The 18,939-nt window shown below is 37.5% G+C and overlaps 1 long non-coding RNA gene across 1 annotated transcript; it reads right to left on the bottom strand.

Moving 5' to 3' along the window:
* Window positions 1–673: 673 nt before the first annotated feature.
* Window positions 674–16,925, bottom strand: LOC122725458. Its single transcript, XR_006352736.1, has 4 exons — window positions 16,835–16,925; window positions 13,060–13,156; window positions 7,211–7,246; window positions 674–1,914 (listed from the first exon to the last, which is right to left on the bottom strand). It is a non-coding gene; the product is annotated as an uncharacterized LOC122725458 (long non-coding RNA).
* Window positions 16,926–18,939: the final 2,014 nt, after the last annotated feature.

Genomic DNA, 18,939 nt, shown 5'->3' with positions numbered 1-18,939 from the left:
AAGATCTCAAATACTGAGGTAAGCATTTACCATTTAACAAAAACTGTCAGGAAAAGAGAAAAGGAGGCTGTTAGAAATTAGGTTAAAAGGACATTTCACACAATATACCGTAAGTTCCAAATGGATACCTGACCTAGACATAAAAGTGTCATATCATTTAAAAAAGGAAGAAAATACCTTTTGCATATATGAATAGAGGAAGAGTTTATGACCAACTAAGCAAAAAAGAACATAAAATATAAAATGAACAATTTTGACTATATCAAATTGAAAAGTTTTTTTTTCCATTTTAAATTACAAGGGAAAGAATTATGTTTATCTTTGCAGCAAGTTTCTCTGATAAAGGTTTGAAATCCAAGATATATAAGAAGTTGATTCAAATATATACACATATAGACCTATATAGATATATATATATGTATATGTATGAAACCATTAAATTAATACATAAAAGGTCTAATATATAAACAGCTCTCAAAGAAATCCAAAATATCACTATGTAAAAGAAAAGAATGACAGTGAATGACTGAAATATTTCTCTGTTCAAATGAGAAAGTGCAAGATATGAACACTGTATTCATATTAAGTCCCACATAGCCATTTTAGATAATTTAATCCTTTAGTCAGTCAATTAAATGTTTCAGTTCTAGGGCCTAGGAAAACAGTGCACAAATAGAGAAGCAGGGAAAATGCTGGATATGTCTAGATTACATGTGGTGTCAGCAATTGGACAAGTAGTCAAGAGTCTAAATATTTGTTTATATGAAAACACAAATATCTATCATGCACAGCTTGCTTTTTTTAGTAGTCTTAAAATAAATTTTTATTGATTTGTTTTTTCCCTAACCAGAATTTCTCATATTATTCTTCCACCATCATGTAAAACAGAGCCATTCCATGTAACAAATAATATTTATTACAGAGGGAAAAAATGGGAAGAGGAGAAAAATCAGCCAAACTGATCAACACATTGCAGAAAAGCAAGGTGCCACACCAGTTGCCCTCCCACCTCTCTAAAGGAGTAGTGTGGGATTGATTGTCTTCTCACATTTCTTCTTTGGGTCCATTCTTGTTTCTATGCAATTGTAAGTGGTGTCCTGAGAAATTCCTCCTCTAGGAAGAGGACTGAGGGAAGGTAGCAGATAAGAGAAGCTATTTCAGGCTTCACCAGACTTGATGGCCAGGCAGATCTGAAGACAGGCATTCTTCACAAGCCACAGGCAAAACTTGTCAGGGCCTTGGTTACTCTCTGAGTTGGTCATGGAGGAGATTTGTACTGAAAGATGAAAACTCATGTACCTTACAGAAGGCAGAAAATATGACAGTATATCGAGTGATTGGAGCTGCTCTAACTTCATTTAAGTGGTAAGAGCAGAAGCAGGATCCAGAAACCAGTCTTTGCCAGTCTCTAATTTGTATCAAGTCTGGGGATACATGCAAGGATGTCATGGTTTTGGTGTTGAGCCTGTAGAGGGTTTCAGGAAGAGTATATATACTATCAAGATAATTATAAGAAGTAATAGAGCCAGGGAAAATCGGAAAATAATTATTCAAGGGAAACCAGAACAGCAGGAGCAGTCAGAACAGCAGGAGCAGCAAGAGCAGCAGGAGAAGCAATGTCTTGGCTGGGGCTCTGAGGCTGCTATGATTACATTGTCCACCTCAGAGGGGTTCAGTTCTTCTAAATCTTCATATACAAAAGCCAGGGCCCATTGGCATTTGTTTTCTGGCTGAGGGGTATCCATCGAAATGTCCTAGCTTTGGGCTCTTCTCGTACAAGGCCCCAAAGAGATGCCTGGTCCTGAGGCAATGATTTCTTTCACCACTTGCACCTTGGATGTCCTGCTAGCTGGTGCAGCCAGGAACACAGCTCCTACTGGGTTCTAGGCTCTGAGCAGTGATTTCCACAGCATGCTTTTAAAAATTAAAATATATATTTTATTTTATATTATTATTTTATATTATTTATATTAAAAATATATAATAAATTCAACATGTTTCTTTCAAAAATGTCCCGCTTCTCTGCATTTTATTCTGAATATCTTTCTGTCCTCTTCTACATGTTTTAAAAAAATGTTTCAATGACCATGTTCCTTTTTTTGGCAATACTATCACTACCTTTCGCCTAACCGTAAATCTTAAAAAGACGAAAGTCATGTGTCAGAGTGGTATGTCACCTTCATTGACACACATCGGTAGCTACCAGTTGGATTTTGTAAGCCAATTCTTGCATCTTGGCTCTATTGTCAGTGACAATCTGTCACTTGATTCTGAGATCAATCAGAGGATTGGGAAAGCTACTTCAACCATGGCTAAGCTTTCCAAGCATGTCTGGGCAAACAGTAAACTGACAAGATGAACCAAATTTGCTGTCTATAGAGCATGCGTCCTGAGTACCTTACTGTATGGCAGTGAAACATGGAGTACATACACTAGACAAGAGAAGAAGCTTAACAGCTTCCACATGCACTGCCTTCAGTGCATCCTTGGCATATCTTGGTCAGATAGGATCACCAACCCAGAAGTGCTCCAACATGCGCAACTTCTGCGCTGGCTCCATCATGTGTACCACATGCAAGATAGGCGCATTCCTAAAGACCTACTCTATGGCGAGTTAGCCTCAGGCCAAAGACCTGCTGGACACCCCCAGCTTTGCTACAGAGATGTATGCAAGCGAGACTTGAGGGCTCTGGGAATAGACATAGGCAGCTGGGAGGAGATGGCCAAGGACCGCACCTGATGGAGTTCAGTACTCAGGAGCAGCTTGCACACAGCTGAGACAGGCCTTCAAGCTCAGGAGAAAGAAAAACCAATGAGATGCAGGAACCAACGGGCAACAGAGAGCACAGTTTTCCGATGTCCTCGTTGCGGCAGGAGCTGTGGCTCCCTTATCGAACTGCACACCCACACTGTGGCCTGTGGCTCTTCAAGGCACTGATCCATTGTTGTCCTCGACTGGTGGAAGCCTACTACTATCACTAGCTCCTCTTTCTGTTTTCTAAAGCACCAGCCTTCAACAAGAAAAAAATTTAAAAATATAATCATAGTACAGGAAAATAAATTCGCATCTTTGGCCACAAATACATATCTCATTATGCACCTGGAGTCCATTATCTCTGTCAGGAGGTGGGCAGCATGCTTTATTACCCATCTTCTGACATGAATGATCATTGCATTGATCAGCGTTTTAAGTATTTCAAAGATGTTTGTTTTCTTTTTTAAAAAGTTGTTACTTATAAAATTCCTCTTCTGGTTTTATTAATGTTGTTCTGCATTAGTTAATATGAGTCTTACTAAAATTTCTCTGAAACTGTCCTTTTTCATCATTTCTTATAATACAGTAATATTCCATTAGATTCATATATCATATTTTTTACTCATTCCTCAAATAATGGACAGCCTCTTAATTTCCATTTCTTTCCCACAATGAAAAAATTGCAATTATGGGTCCTTTCTTTTTTCTCTGGTCTTTGTTTTCTTCATATGTAAAATAGAGATAATAATACTGCCTACCTCACTGGGTTGTTATAAGGAGCCAAAGAAATAATTTAGAGTGCTTTGCAAACCTCAAAATGATATGTAATTGCTAGTGATTCCTACTACTACGACAACTATTGCTACTGTTACTGCTGCTGCTACTACTACTACTACTACTACTACTTCTACTACTATTTTTTTCCTTTTTTTTCTCAACTGGTTACTTCTTTTTTTATTGAATAGAATTTTATTTTCCAAAATATATGTAAAAACAAATTTTAACATCAATTAAAAAAAAAATTGTGTTCCAACTTCTCTTCCTCCTCCATTCCCACCCCCACCCACTAGAACTTGAGCATTTCAAAATAAATTATACATGAGAAGTCATGGAAAACATTCCCACCTTAGCTAGGTTGTGAGAGAAAACAGTCAAAAAACTCCCAAAACTTCAGACTGAGGAATTGTCAAAGAGAAAAAAAAAAGTTTTAAAAATGTGTTTCCAGAGGCAGCTAGGTGGCGCAGTGGACAGAGCACCATCCCTGGAACCAGGAGCACCTGAGTCCAAATCTGGCCTCAGACACCCAACATCCACCAGCCGTGTGACCCCAGGCAAGCCACCCAACCCCGAACTGACTCACCAAAAAAAAAAAAAAGAAAAGAAAAAAATGTGTTTCCATCTACTTTCAGATACTATCACTTCTTTCTCTGTAGATGGGTCACCTTTTTCATAAGTCCTTCAGGGTTATATTGGACAATTGCCTTGCTGAAAATAACCACATGCTTCCCAGCAGATCATCTTACACTATTGCTGTTATTTTGTATACAGTACATTTCACTCTGCTTCAGTTCATGTAGGTCTTTCCAGGTTTTTCTGATAGTATCCTGTTCATCATAACCAAAATAAAGTACCTTAAACTTGACAAAGAATTTTCTTCATAATAGCCCAGCAAAGTAGGTACCATATGTTTTGCCATTATATTCAATCATCATAACTATTTCCCTCCATCCTATTCCCTTCCCATGATATTTACTCTATTTTCTATCTTCTTTTAAACTATTCCTCCTCAAAAGTGTTTTACTTCTGACTGTCCCCTCCCCTATTCTGCACTCCCCTTTTTTTTTTCCACCCTTCCTTCCTTATCCTCTTCCCCTCATACTTTCCTGTAGGGTTAAATAGATTACTCCTCCCAACTGGGTGTGAATGTTATTCCCTCCATGAGCCAACTCTGATGAGTTTAAGGTCTTTGAGCTAATTCTATGTTCCAAATTTTCTTCCTCCCTCTCTCCTCAACCCTCTCTATGAAATCAAGCAATTAAATATGTCATATTTGTGCCGTTATGCAGAACATCTTTACCTTCCTCGAAAGTATTTTGCTTTTTACTGCTCTCTCCCCCAATCTGCCCTTCCCTCCTTCCCCTCTCCTCCCCACCCCTTATCTCCCTCCCCTCCCTCAGGGCAAAAATATATTACTATACCCACTTGAGTATGTATGTTAGTCCTTCTTTGAGTCAATTCTGATGATATTAAGGTTCACTCATTCCCCAATTCCTTTCCCCTCTTCCCCTCCCCTCCCTAAGCTTTTTTCTTGTTTCCTTCATGTGAACAACCTCTCCCCAGACCATCTCTCCCCTTCCCCCTCCCCCAGTCTATTTTTCCTACACCTCAACCCTATTTTAAAGATGTCATTATGGGTTAGTTAGGTGGCACAGTGGACAATGCACCAGCCCTGGACCCAGGAGGCCCCAAGCCCAAATCTGGCCCCAGACATAAGATACCCCACAAAGAACAAAACATAACATCCCTTCATATTCAGTTCAGACCTGTGTCCTCTGTTAAATCCTTACTGAGATAGTTCTTATGAGTTTGAAGTATTATCTTTCCATGTAGGAATATAAATAGTTTGATCTTTTAATATCCCTCACGAAGTCTTTTTCCTGTTTATCTTTTTATGCTTCTTCAGGGTCTTGTATTTGAAAGTCAAATTTTCTATTCAGTTCAGGTCTTTTCATAACAAATGCCTGAAAGTCTTCTTTCTCATTGAAATTCCATGTTTGCCTCTGAAAAATGATGCTTAGTTTTGCTGGGTACGTGATTTTTGGCTGTAGTCCCAGTTCCTTTGCCCTCTGGAATACCATTTTCCATGCCCTCCGGTCCTTTAATGTAGAAGCTGCTAGATCTTGCTTTATCCTTATTGGAGCTCCACAGTATTTAAATTCCTTTTGTCTAGCTGCTTGCAATATTTTCTCCTTGACCTGGGAGTTCTGGAATTTGGCTATAATATTCCTGGAGGTTTTCCTTTTGGGATCTCTTTCAGGAGGTGATTGGTGGATTCTTTCAATTTCTTTTTTAGCTTCTGCTTCTAGAATATCCGGGCAATTTTCCCTCACAATCTCTTGGAGGATGGTTTCTAAGCTCTTGTTTTGGTCATGGTTTTCAGGTAGTCCAATGATTTTCAAATTATCTCTCCTAGATTTATTTTCTAGGTCAGCTGTTTTTCCAAGGAGATAGTTCACATTGCCCTCTATTTTTTTATTCAATTGGATTTGCTTTACTGTGTCTTGGTTTCTCATAAGGTCACTAGCTTCCATTTGTTCAATCCTAATTCTTAGGCAATTATTTTGAGCAGACAGTTTTTTAATCTCCTTTTCCATTTGGCTTTTCAAACTGTTGACTTTTTTCTCATGACTCTCCTGCATCGCTCTCATTTCTCTTTCCATTCCTTCCTCTTTTTCTCTACATCTTCATTCTATCTCTCCTACTTTCTCTTCAAAGTCCCTTTTGAGAACTTCCGTGGCCTGAGACCAGTTCATATTTTTCTTGGAAGCTTTGGATGTTGGAGCTTTGACCCTATTATTATCTTCTTCTTTTGAGGATGTATTGTGGTCTACCTTTCCCCCAAAGAAGTTTTCGATGGTCTGTTTTCTCTGCCTACTCATCCTGGCTTACTATTTCTTGGCTTTTTAATCCTTCTTAAAGTGTAGCGCTGTTTCCAGGACACACTGTTTGTGCTACAGCGTGGCCCAGGGGGTGATTGGGCTTCTTCTCAGCCTCGCTTGTGAATAATCACAGCCTCTTTCTCTTTGAACCAGAAACAGAAGTCTGATTGAACTCTGATTCTCTATGGTCGGAAGCTTAGTGTGCTTTTACCCCTCCCCCACTGGGCCACCAACACTCAATTCAGCCCACTGCTTCAGACCCAGGGCACTTTGCCCCAACTCCAGTAGATACTACCTCTACTTCACCCCGGCCTACCGCCGAACCCCCTCACCAGTCTGTGATCAGAGCCTCAGAAGCTGCTGGTGCTGAAGACTCTGACATGTGCTGGAAGCAGTGTCCTTGGCTGGGTCCTGACCTCGCGCTGAGCTGTTCAGCCTGATCAGTAGGTGATCAGAATTGCCCTCTTTTGTGGAGAAATAGTCGCACTCTGTTCTTATGTGCATTAGGCTGCTCTGGGTTTTGATTTTTACCGCATTATTTGGGCATGAATGGATGGGTTTATCTGGAGCTTGTGGGAGTCACAGCCTCTCCTCCGCCATCTTGGCTCCCACCTCCTCTACTTCTACTAACTACTATTACTACTACTACTACTACTACTACTACTACTACTACTACTACCACTACCACCACCACCACCACTGTGAAACACAGGACCCCAAGAAACCCAAAGACCCAAACCACCAAGGAATCCTTAAACTTTCCCAAGGGGGGAAAAAAACCAGCACTGCATCTCACCTCAGGAATGTGCTGTGGCTGAGCAGGAAGATTGGTCTGCAAGGAACAAAGATGATATATTGATATGGATGGGTACTATTCAAACTTCAGGTACTCCCTCCCAGTTGCTTCCCTTCTCTGTTGTTTTGAATTCCCCTCCCAGGTGTTTTGACAGCTTTCTTTGTAAATATGTAAAGAAACCAACTCTTTTCTTACTTAGTGAGATAGTATCCATAGTGACTCTGTCTCCCCACCATATATTCCTCTTGCCTAATAAATCTCTCTATTTTACAAAATTTGCTATGAGCCTCCAATTCTTTGGGTGAGCTAACCCTCCTGAGTCAGGTCAGAAGTTCTTTCCACAACATTATACAAGGCTGAAAGTTCTTCCAAAAACACTACCACTACTACTACTATTACTACTGCTGTTGTCGCTATTATTTGTTCTCTTTGTGGATTTGCCTAGTAGTGATTTCAGTGAGTCAAAAGGTGTGAGTAGTTTAGTTACTTTGAAGACATAATATAAATATTTGAATATAATTATTTGTAGACAAACATCAGCTGAATTAATTTTTTTTCCTTTTCTGAAAGTAGGATGATATGTCTCAAGAGAGCATGTCCCTCTAAGTAGAGGCCTTTCAGGCAAAGGAACCCATTTGGTCAGCAAGAGGAAAAGGGGGAGGGGGTTCTTACTCAGGAATGAACTGGACATTTCAACCTTGAACTTGTATAACCTCTCTAAGTTCTGGATTAGTTCCTTTTCCCAGCTGAAGGTTCATGAGAAGATTTTTGCCTTGGAATTCAGAGATGTTCAGAATGATTTTGATGAATATATCCTGGCTGCTACAACCTGTCCTTTCACTTTCTGGCTCCAGACCATCTGTCATTTAGATAATTCACATTCTTTGTCCTTCAAGATGTGAATCTTCTAGATATTTGCCCTTTCATTCTCTCCTATTTTTACAGTCTACCTAGTTTGTAATTCCTGACTACATTCTATGATCAGTTGGGATATAAAAGACAGTGGTACAAATGTACTGGATAGAGAATTAGGACTACAAGTGATATAGCAAGTGTTATACGGAGGGGCTGGGTTGGAGGTAGGGGAATGGATAAAAGAGCAAGCAAGACCTAAAAAGAACACAGGAACAAGGGATTTGGGCATATGGGTCCAGGAAACACAGATATCAGAGTTTGGAGGAAGGATTTGGTTAGAAATAAGGTCATCAATATCTAAAAGAACAGAATATATGAGGACAATATAAGGAAGTCTGTCAAAGATGAGATAGGCAGAAAGAACCAAGTAAAAAATTTCATTGGAAATGAAGGGACAGACCAAGATAGTGAAGTCAAAGTTCAGGTCAACAACCTAGACATCATAGGATTAAGAATCCAGGCAGAATCTAAAGAAACAACAGACCTGCCTTCCAATAGCAAGGAGACAGGAGACAATGCTAGCAAAGAAACCAACATAGAGAAACAGGCAGCCTGGGACCCAGGTGTAGAACATGTAAGGAGGTGCTCCTAGAATGAGGGCTAGAGAGAAGTATATCCTAACACTGACCAATCATTTCTGCAAGTTGTGATATTTTATATAATATCAAGGAGAAAATTTGAGTTCAGCATCAGCAATCTATCTATCAACTATCTATCTATTGGCAGCAGCTATGTGGCTCAGTGGATAGAGTGCTGGGACTGAAGTCAAGAAGACTGGATTTCAAATCTGACCTCAGACCTTCAATGGATGTTCAGTCCTGGGTGAGTCACTTAACCCAAATTGCCTTAAAACATCCAGGGCCATCTTCAGTTGTCTTGATGTATATATATTGGCAGTGGACCTAGATAGCTCTGGAAGAGAGAGTAAGGTTGATGACTTTGCACAGACCTCCCTCATTTAAATTCAATTTAGTGCAAGTCACAATATCACCTCTTTATGTCATGGTCCTCTTCAAGAATGAAGGTCAAACAACAATGACCCTGAACAAGTCACTTAACCTTGTTTGCCTAATCCACTGGAGAAAGAAATGGCAACCACTCCTGTATCTATGCCAAGAAAATCTCATATAGGGTCAAGAAGAGTTAGACATGAGTGAACAACATCTATGTCTATCATTTTACATTCAATTATTTTTACTAAATTAATAATAGGTCAGTTAAGTAAAATAGTTTGGTTGTTTCAGTAATTCAATCAATGTGTTATTATCAGCCTTTATTCTCACCCATTTCCTTCTCCCTATCTCTGGCCAGGTGAATCAACTTACCTACTAGATATTAACAGATGGCTTCAGCTTTTCAGTTTAACCAATCTCCTAGAAGTTGAAAAGACTGTAGAGAAAACATAGCTTCCTTCAAGCATTTGAAGGGTTTTCTTGTGGAAGAATTAGATTTTTCTGCTTGATTCCAGAGGGAAAAACAAGGATAATAGATATAAATTGCAAAGAATCATATTTGGGCTTGATGTAAGAATGTATGGCATATGAAAAAAGTTCGAGAGATATAGTTTCTGGGCAAATTAATCATTCTATTAATAAAAGGATGATCATCCGGCCATCTCTCTTAGACCAAAGACCCTTTATAGGAGTGGGATCATAGCTGATATGCCCTTGGAAGAGCAGGTGTTCCTGAGGGTAGCAATCAACTATGATTGGTTAACAATTAATGAAAAAATGCATATTATAATGGGAGTTTGGGCTATATTACAATGGGGAGCTTGGGGTACTGTGGCTTGCCCCACTCAAATCTTGGTTAAGGAGACATCAATTTCCATATCACCTGTCTAACAAAAAGGAGAACCAATACTTCCTCAGACCTGTTTGAATAAACACAATGAGCAAGAATGCACCCATTAGGCAAACTTAGAATTTTTTTACTGTCTTTGATAAGATCTCAGCCATCCTGGGTGGATAAATCTTTTGTATTTCCCACAAAGGTTTATTTCTGGATGAGAAAGTAAAAAGGGGGGGGAAGCTTGGTCCTAATACAATAATTACTTATTAAATACAAGAGAGAAATAATCATTTCTCAGAAATGCATGATATATGTGGGGAGTCTCTATCAAGACACACTCAGAACTTCTATTAATACAACTAGAAAATTATTTATGAAAGTAAAGGAAGACATAATTTTGTTTTGTTGTTATGTAGTCTTTTTTAGTCATGCCCAACTTTTTGTGACCCCTTTTGGGTTTTACTTTGCAAAGATCCTGGAATGGTTTGCCATTACCCTCTTCAGCTTATTTTACAGATAAGGAAACTGAGACAAACAGAGTTAAATGTTTTAGCCAGTGCCACGCAGCTAGCAAGCATTTGAAGACAGATTTGATCCCAGGTCTTCTTACTCCATGCTTGGCACTCTATCCACTGTGCCAGAGGCAACAAATTACATAATTATGTCATAAGTTTTTAGTCATTATCTCAAAAGTATTTTATGCATTTTGTAGTATCATAAGTCTTGTAAGACTTTGAAGGTTGATTGAAAGGAATGTTAGTAAAGTAATGGTCAGTGGGAATGTGGATCAAGGTTTGTACATTTCAGAATCACTAGTATGGGGAAAGTATGAGTGGTGGTACTATGTTAACAATGAGGGATGAGTTTAGACAGAATACCAAAGGTGTTTTAAGGAGATTGAGGTGAATATATAGTTCAAGGTCTCAGAGGTCTGCCTGGAGAAGTTTGTGGGGACTAAGATGGATGCCTGAAGCAGTAGTTGTTTTGGTTCTGGTCTCTGGGTGGTCATCTGGGCCTAGTTGGAGAGGTCCCCTAGGGCTGGACTTCTTAAACATTTTCTACTTGTGACTCCTTTCTGCTCAAGAAATTTTTACATGACCCTGGGTATATATGTATATAAAATAGGTATACATAACCTTTTTACTATTGCCAAATTTTTCACAACCCCCACATCCAGTTACCTCATGTGGGGTCATGACTCACAGTTTAAGAAGCTTTGTCCTAGGATACTATCTTCACACACACACCCAACAACCCATGCAAACATTCTTCAAGACATTCTACTTTTTATTTCTCTAAATCCACAATATCAATTACTCCATTCCATTCAAATACTAGGGTAACTCCTTTTCTGCAGCTCTCTCCCTAGTATGATGAATTTCAACTTTGATATGTCCTTCTTTCACTGTTGTGATATGTACATCAGACCTACTCCAGCCAGGGCTCATTTGGAACCAGGTATAGGGCATAAGGTGAACATAAATAAACTGCAAGCATATCTATTCCCCACTTTAAAGGTTAAAATTATTTATTACGGAAATGCATGCATGATAGGTATATTGTGTCACTCAGACTATATAAATCTCAAATCTTTATTGGTGCAGAAAAAAACCCCTAAGCTAATCAGAGGAATTATGTACTCACAGAAAAGACTGTGTGACTAACTGTGGTTAAGTACAAATGAAGTAAAATACTAAGATAGGGAAAAGAGTATACCTTGTTCATTGGTAAACCCAGTCTTTTGTAATTTAATTTGCAAAGATATCAAAATTAACCAAACTGGGTTCTCTAAACACTTTGTATAACACTTACCTTATTGCTTTAAAGTTCCTCCCTATCCTGTTCTTCCACTTTGTAAATCTCCTAATATCCTTTAAGCTCAGCCTGGCATGGCAAATGCCCTTCTTCTTGTCCTCTTACTGTATAACTACTTCATAGAAAGCACACTCTGTTCAGGAATTTAGCATCATCCAATTGACAAAAAGTGGGTGTGCATCAATAAAGTTATTTCCTTCAGTTACTTTAAAATTGTTCTGCTAATCTGCAAAAGCTGAAAACAAGCAACATGGGAAATCAGTTTTAGTGACAACTTTGGGATGATGGGTATTTTTTAAAAAATAATAAATGTTTTTATGTATAGGGGTTCCCATTTTTATCCCTTTTCCCTCCCTCCACTGCCCTCTCTATGAGGTGGCAAGCAATCAGATAACAAAGTGGCATGGATAAAAAGACTCCCACCAAAACCTTATAAATATACCTCAAACTTCTGCACCTCCCAATCCATCCTCCCCCCTTACCCCATCACTCTTCTATTTCTATCTGGGTTCATGATGATGAATGCTCTTAACTATATGGTTACATGAGTTACTGTATGAGTGCTTTTGTAAATGAGTACATTGACTACCTTGATTTGTTTGAGTTCCTTAATTATCCAAGTAACCAAGAAAAGCTGTATGAGGACTGGTTGTATTAACTAAGTAGCATACCTGTTTAACATGTCAACAATCCTTTACATGACCAGAAAGTAAAACCTAGCTGGACATGCACAGAATCAGTAATCCGGAAGCCAGTTCAGCTCACATTGTTGAAGCAGATCCTAAGCCATTTATTGGTTTATGGATCTTCCTAAGATCCTTATCTTCCAAGACATCTCTGTCTTCCAAGACATCTCTGTCTTCAAAGACTTATCTGACTGCAGGATATGCAAATCACCTTTCCCTCCAAATTCCTTAACTACCTTTGCTTAAACTGTATATAAACCCTTGAAATCTATTGCATGGTGCCCTATTCAGTGATAGGATGGATAGTACCCAGGATCATGTTAAATTTTCTTCCCTGTTTAATAAAACCTTTCTTTTCATTTTCACAGATATTGTGTTTCTCTGTCTTGCTTCTCTTTTAGAAAGGGAATTTAGATATCAGGAACTGGCTTTTGCATTCTCCAGTTTTCCCCTTTGGGGAAAGAGAGATCTAAATTCCATTAAGTAAGTGTTTGTCCTGATTTACAGTTAATCTCTGTGACTTTTCTCTCACAATGCTCTGCCCCTTTCTGCTTTCTTTCTTCCACTACCCCATGCCCATCCTCCTCCCAATGACATCTGCCTCTGTACCAAACCTCCCCTTTTTACCACTTCTCTCTTTACCTTCTGTGCTGTTTGCTTCAACACCCTCTGTCCTTCAGCCTCACTTTCCAATGCCATCATGGTTTTTCCTGGTGAATACCCAAAGAACCAGATGTTCCTGCCAACATTTCATAATTCCATCAATTAATTAGTAATTCAGTCTTTCTTCCCTTGTGTCTTTTTGTATCCATGGATGTTCCCTCTTTAGTCCTTCTTTTACCATATAGGCTAAAGTTATCTCTTAAAAAAACCCAACCTCTAAGCATGAGATGGTTGTTTTCCTTTATTATTGTTGTACAGTTGCTTCAGTGATGTCTGACCCTTTGTAACCTCATTTGGAGTTTTCTTGCCAAAAACCCTGGAGTGGTTTGGAATTTCCTTCTCCAGATCATTTTACAGATGAGAAAACTAAGACAAACAGGGTTAAGTGACTTGCTCAAGGTCACACAGTTAGTAGGTGTCTGAGGCCAGATTTGAACTCAGAAAAATGAGTCTTCCTGACTCCAAGCCTGGCATTCTATCCACTGTGCCACCTAGCTGTCCAATTGGTTTCCTTACTTCTTTTTTAAACTGTAGCTGTTAACCTTTCTTGTGTTTCTATTGTTTAGGGTATACATGAGTCCAGATATTTTACTCTGATTTGTTTTGCTGGACTGCCACTTTTGTTAAAAGTCTATTTGTTTTTTCACTGATCCTTATACATAAGTTTCAAGGCACATCATTTTAGTTTATAGCATGAGTCAATTTGCTAAAAGCAAAAAGAGTATATTATCCCATCTGCTTCAATTTTGGTGAATTGAAATAATACTGTTACTTAAATTTTTCCTTTTCTTCATATTTGAAAGTTTATCTCTTGTTTACTTGCAAAATGTGTTATATATTGGAAGAACAGAGATCATTAAATAGGTCAATTAATGGACTCTGACCCTTATTATCATTTTGTGTCTAAGTTTGAAAAGTTTTGTTTTGTTTTGTTTTCCTGAGATGGATCTGTCCATTCTTCTGACCTGTGCTTTGTTTTCTTTTGGAAGATAATGTCTAAAATCTTATTCTGATCACGGTTTTCAGGTAGTCTAATGATTTTCAAATTATCTCTCCTGGATCTATTTTCCATGTCAGCTGTTTTTCCAAGGAAATATTTCATATTGCCCTCTATTTTTTTATTCATTTGGATTTGCTTTACCAAGTCTTGGTTTCTCATAAAGTCACTAGCTTCCATTTGTTCAATCCTAATTCTTAGGCAATAATTTTCTTCAGAGAGCCTTTTTATTTCCTTTTCCATTTGGCTTTTCAAGCTGTTGACTTTTTTTCTCATGACTCTCCTGCATTATTCTCCTTTCCCTTTCCATTCTTTCCTCCACCTTTCTAAATCTTCCTTCTCTCTCTCCTACTTTCTCTTCAAAATCCAAAACTTCTTATAAAAATATACATAATTTTTAAAATTCCTTCAATAGTTGTGTACAAAAACATATACATGTCTCATTCTGCATCCTAAATCTATGGGTAGCATGTTTTATTTTTGGTCCTCTAAAATCATGGATAGTAATTGTATCGATCACAGCTCTTACAGCTTGTAAAGAGGTTTATTTTTACAGTACTGTTATTGCTCAATTTCTTCTCTTGGTTATGTTCATTTCAGACTTAATCAATTTATAAAAATCCTCAAAATTGAAAAAAAAAAACCACAACAACAAAGTCCCTTTTGAGTGCTTCCATGGCCTGAGACCAATTCATGTTTTTCCAGGAAGTTTTGGATGTTGGAGCTTTGATGTTATTATTATCTTCTTCTGAAATTGAATTCTGGTCTACCTCCACCCCCCCCCCCAAAAAAAAAGCTTTCTATGGCCTGTTGCTTTTTTTGCCTACTCATCTTGACCTGGAAGCAGATGTCTGATTGAAATTTGATTCCCTATGGTTGAAAGCTTGGCATGCATGTGTTCCTCCCCCACTGGGCCACCACCACTCAAGTCAGCCCACTAGTTCAGAACCTGGGCACTTTGCCCTACATCAGAGATCGCAGCCACTTCACCCTGACCATCTGCTGATCCCCTTACTGGTCTTACTGAGCCTCAGAAGAAGCCACTGGCACAGAAGACTCTGAGGCCCTGGAGGTGCTGTCTGTCCCAGACTGGGTCAGTGCTGAGCTCTTCTCTCAGCCTGAATAGGTGATCCCAGTCACCTAATTAAGCTGTCTTTGGCTGGAAAATAGTCTCACTCTGTTCTTATATGGGTTAGACTTTTCTGGAAGTTGTCTTATGTGATTATTTTTGGAGTGTGTGAATAGGTTTTTCAGGAGCTTGGGGGACCCACAGACTTTCCTCCGCCATCTTGGCTCTGTCCCCTGGAAGTTTTTTTTTTTTAAAGGTTTCTTTTAGGTCTTGATTGAGAGATTCTTTCTATCTTTACTTTGCCCTCTGGTTCTAATAGGTCTGGACAGTTTTCATTTGTTATTTCTAAAAAATAGTCTTTAGGCTCTTTATCATAGCTTTCAGGAGGCAAATGATTCTTAGCTGATCTCTACTTGATCTGTTTTTAAGGATTGTTGTCAAATAACTAACATTTTCTTCTGTTTTAATTGAATTTTTTTCTACAATGTTTTTTGCTATCTCATGGAACCAGTGATTCCTGCTTGCTCATTCTAATTTTCAAGGCTTTCCCCTCCCCCCCTTAAGTAGAGTTTTCCAATTTCTCTTCAAATTTATTTATTTTCTTTTCTATATAGTATTAAAATTGAAGCAATGGAAAGAGAAATTCCATTTAATATAAGATGTATAAGCTATATGAGTATTAATATAAAACACAGAAATAATACAAACATGACTACAATAAATTCAAAAAAAATAAATGAAGGCAAATAATTGTACATGATGAGGATATTCCAATATAATAAAAATGACACTATTACCTAAGTTAAGTTATATATTTCTAGTTGGCTTTTGTACCTGAAATCTCTCTTCACTACAGTTAATCCTCCACTTAGCTATCAAAGTGAGCTCTGATCATGTCACAACCCTATTCATTACGCTACAGTGGCTCCCAATTGCTACTAGGCTCAAATATAAAATCATATTTTTGTCATTTAAAGCCCTTCATAACCTGTTTCCTTCCTACCTTTCCTCTCATTACAATCCAGTGATGCTGATTTTCTTGCTATCCCTTGTGCCAGATACTCCATCTCCTGATTTTGTACATTTTCACTGACTGACCCCCAGGACTGGGATTCTCTCCACTCTTCTATCTTACCTCCATCTCCCAGCTTACTTCAAGTCTCAACTAAAATCCCATCTTCTGGGGTGGGGGGGAATTTTTTCCAAGGTCTTTTTAATGCCTTCCCTCTATGAGTTATTTGTATCCTTTTCCCATCATTATATTTTGAGCTTCTTGAGGGCAATGGTTATTTTAAAATTCTTTTTATCCTCAGTAATTAACAGTGCCTAGCACATAGTAGGTACTTAATAAATGCTTCTTGACTTGACATACTGAGTGCTATGTCATTCAAACCACAAGACAGATACTTTATAGAACTCAAAAAAACCAACAAAATTTATTTGGAGAAAGAAAAATGTTCTATTCTTAAGGGAAATAATTTTAAAAGATGGGAATAAAGGGTAAGTAACACTTCCAGATGTCAAACTATACAAAAGCCCCCACTCTTCATCAAAGTTATTTCCTACTTGCTTAAAAAGAATAGGAAAAAAAGATCAGTGGAATATATTACATAAGGAAGAATCAGAAAAAATCTTAATAACCCCAAATTAGATAAACCCAAGAAGATAAGTAAGAAAAAACTTCTTACCTGACAAGAATTGCTAGGAATATTGGAATTCAATTTGGCACAAATTAGGTTTAGACCAACAGCTCATATTCCACAATAAGCTCAACAGAATAAACTCAAATTCATATGTGACCTAAATATTAACAATCACTCTATGAAAAAAAACATTTCAAAGAAAACCAGATTAGATATCTTTCACAACTTGACAAGTGAGAAAGTACTTTGTCAAACAAGGATGAGATGATTATAAAAGATAGAACAGAGCATTTCAATTATATGAAATTTAAATGATTTTTGCATGAGTAGACTCTGTGCAAGTAGGATAAGAAGGAATACTGTTGAATGACTTAAAACATTTGCATCAAATATCACTAATATGCCAGATATCCCAGTAATATCACTGATAAGCCAGAAAAATAGAAAATTAATACAAATATGTAACAAAGAAACCATTCCCCAAGATATGAACAAATGTTTCTCAAAAGAATAACTTCAAACTATTAAGAATCAGAAAAATTCTCTGGATCATTAAAAATAAAAGGCATGGAAAATCAAAATTACTCTGAAAAGTAACACTAGTCCTAGTAAAAATGGGCAAACATGACAAAGGATGAAAATAGTAAATATAGGGATAGTTAACGTATGAAATGAATGGCACAGCTATTTGCCTGCTGTCTCCTCTCCCCACCCTCATTGGATTGTAATTTTTTTCCCCTTCCCATGTATCCCTGGAATTTGGCATAGTCATTGTGTGTCACATAGTAGGTGATCAATAAGTGATTATTGAGTGAATAATATTTTCATTTGTAAAAATAATAAAGTGGTGAAAAACATATGAGTCATCCTGACTCCTTTGTTCCCAGCTGCAGTCAAACGAGGGGTGATGTTCTCTCTTCTAATTTCAGTTTTCATAGTATTAACATATCATTTTAATAATCTATTTAATACTTCATTTTTAGCATTTTTATGCTTCTTGTTGGTCATTTCATTGTTTAAAGTGGCCACCAAGCATAGTGCTATAGTGCTGTCTGATGTTCTTTTTTTTTTTTCAGGGCAATGAGGGTTAAGTGACTTGCCCAGGGTCACACAGCTAGTAAGTGTCAAGAGTCTGAGGCCAGATTTGAACTCAGGTCCTCCTGAATCTTGCTGACCAAAATAAATAAAAGAAGCTTGCTGACCAAAATATACTACATATGTAATAGAATATATGTCAATCTCCTATGTCAATTTCCTCACCATCAAGAGAAACATGAACCTACAATGTTAGTGTTTACTAGCTGTGTGACATTGGGCAAGTCACTTAATTTCTATTTGTCTCAATTTCCTCAGATATATAATGGAGATAATAAAAATACCTATCTCCCAGAGTTTTTGTGAGGATCAAATGAGATATTTGTAAAGTGTCTCTCATATGGTAGGTGTGATAAAATGTGATTAATGATATTATTATTGCTATTATTTTATTGTTATTTCCTGAATGAAACCCCAAAAATATATTACTGAGGAGTTCATAGATAAAATCTAGAACTTGCGGGTCACAGAAAAAATGCAGCAAGTATCCAGAAAGGAAAAAAATTCAAATACCAGGTAGTCACAACTAGGATAACACATTTAATTAGTAATTAACACTATAAAGGAAAGGAGATGTTGATAGGTGATCTTCCAAAAGGCAAAAACAATAGAGGCTTACAATGAATTGGTTTTATGTTTTGATTATTTCAAAAGAAGAAAGAAAAGAAAAGGAACAAAGAAAGGGATATATCAGGGAATTTTAAAAAGGAAGAAGAAGGTGGTATTCAGTATCTCATTATTATTAGGATAAACAAGACAAATGTGGAAGAAGGGATGGGGAAGGAAGCTTCATTTAAACCACCTGCATCTGAACCAGAAAGAGGGTACATACGCATAAAGACTTTAGTGAATAAATCTATTTCAAGTCAAGAGGGAGATGGGAAAGAACTAGGAGAAGGCAAAATATGAATGGGGCAAATCTAGAGAGGAATTAGCTACAATATTATAACCAACAATATTTGTATTCCTTTATTTTTTAAAATTATCAAGCACTTATTTTTCCCTTATCCACATTTATCCCATTACCAAATAATTAAAAAAAACTTTATAATAAA

The sequence above is a fragment of the Dromiciops gliroides genome, chromosome 4 (genome assembly GCF_019393635.1).
Source record: "Dromiciops gliroides isolate mDroGli1 chromosome 4, mDroGli1.pri, whole genome shotgun sequence".
NCBI classification, from domain to species: domain Eukaryota; kingdom Metazoa; phylum Chordata; class Mammalia; order Microbiotheria; family Microbiotheriidae; genus Dromiciops; species Dromiciops gliroides.
Note: the sequence above shows the minus strand (reverse complement) of the source record. Positions and strands in the feature narration are given on the sequence as shown.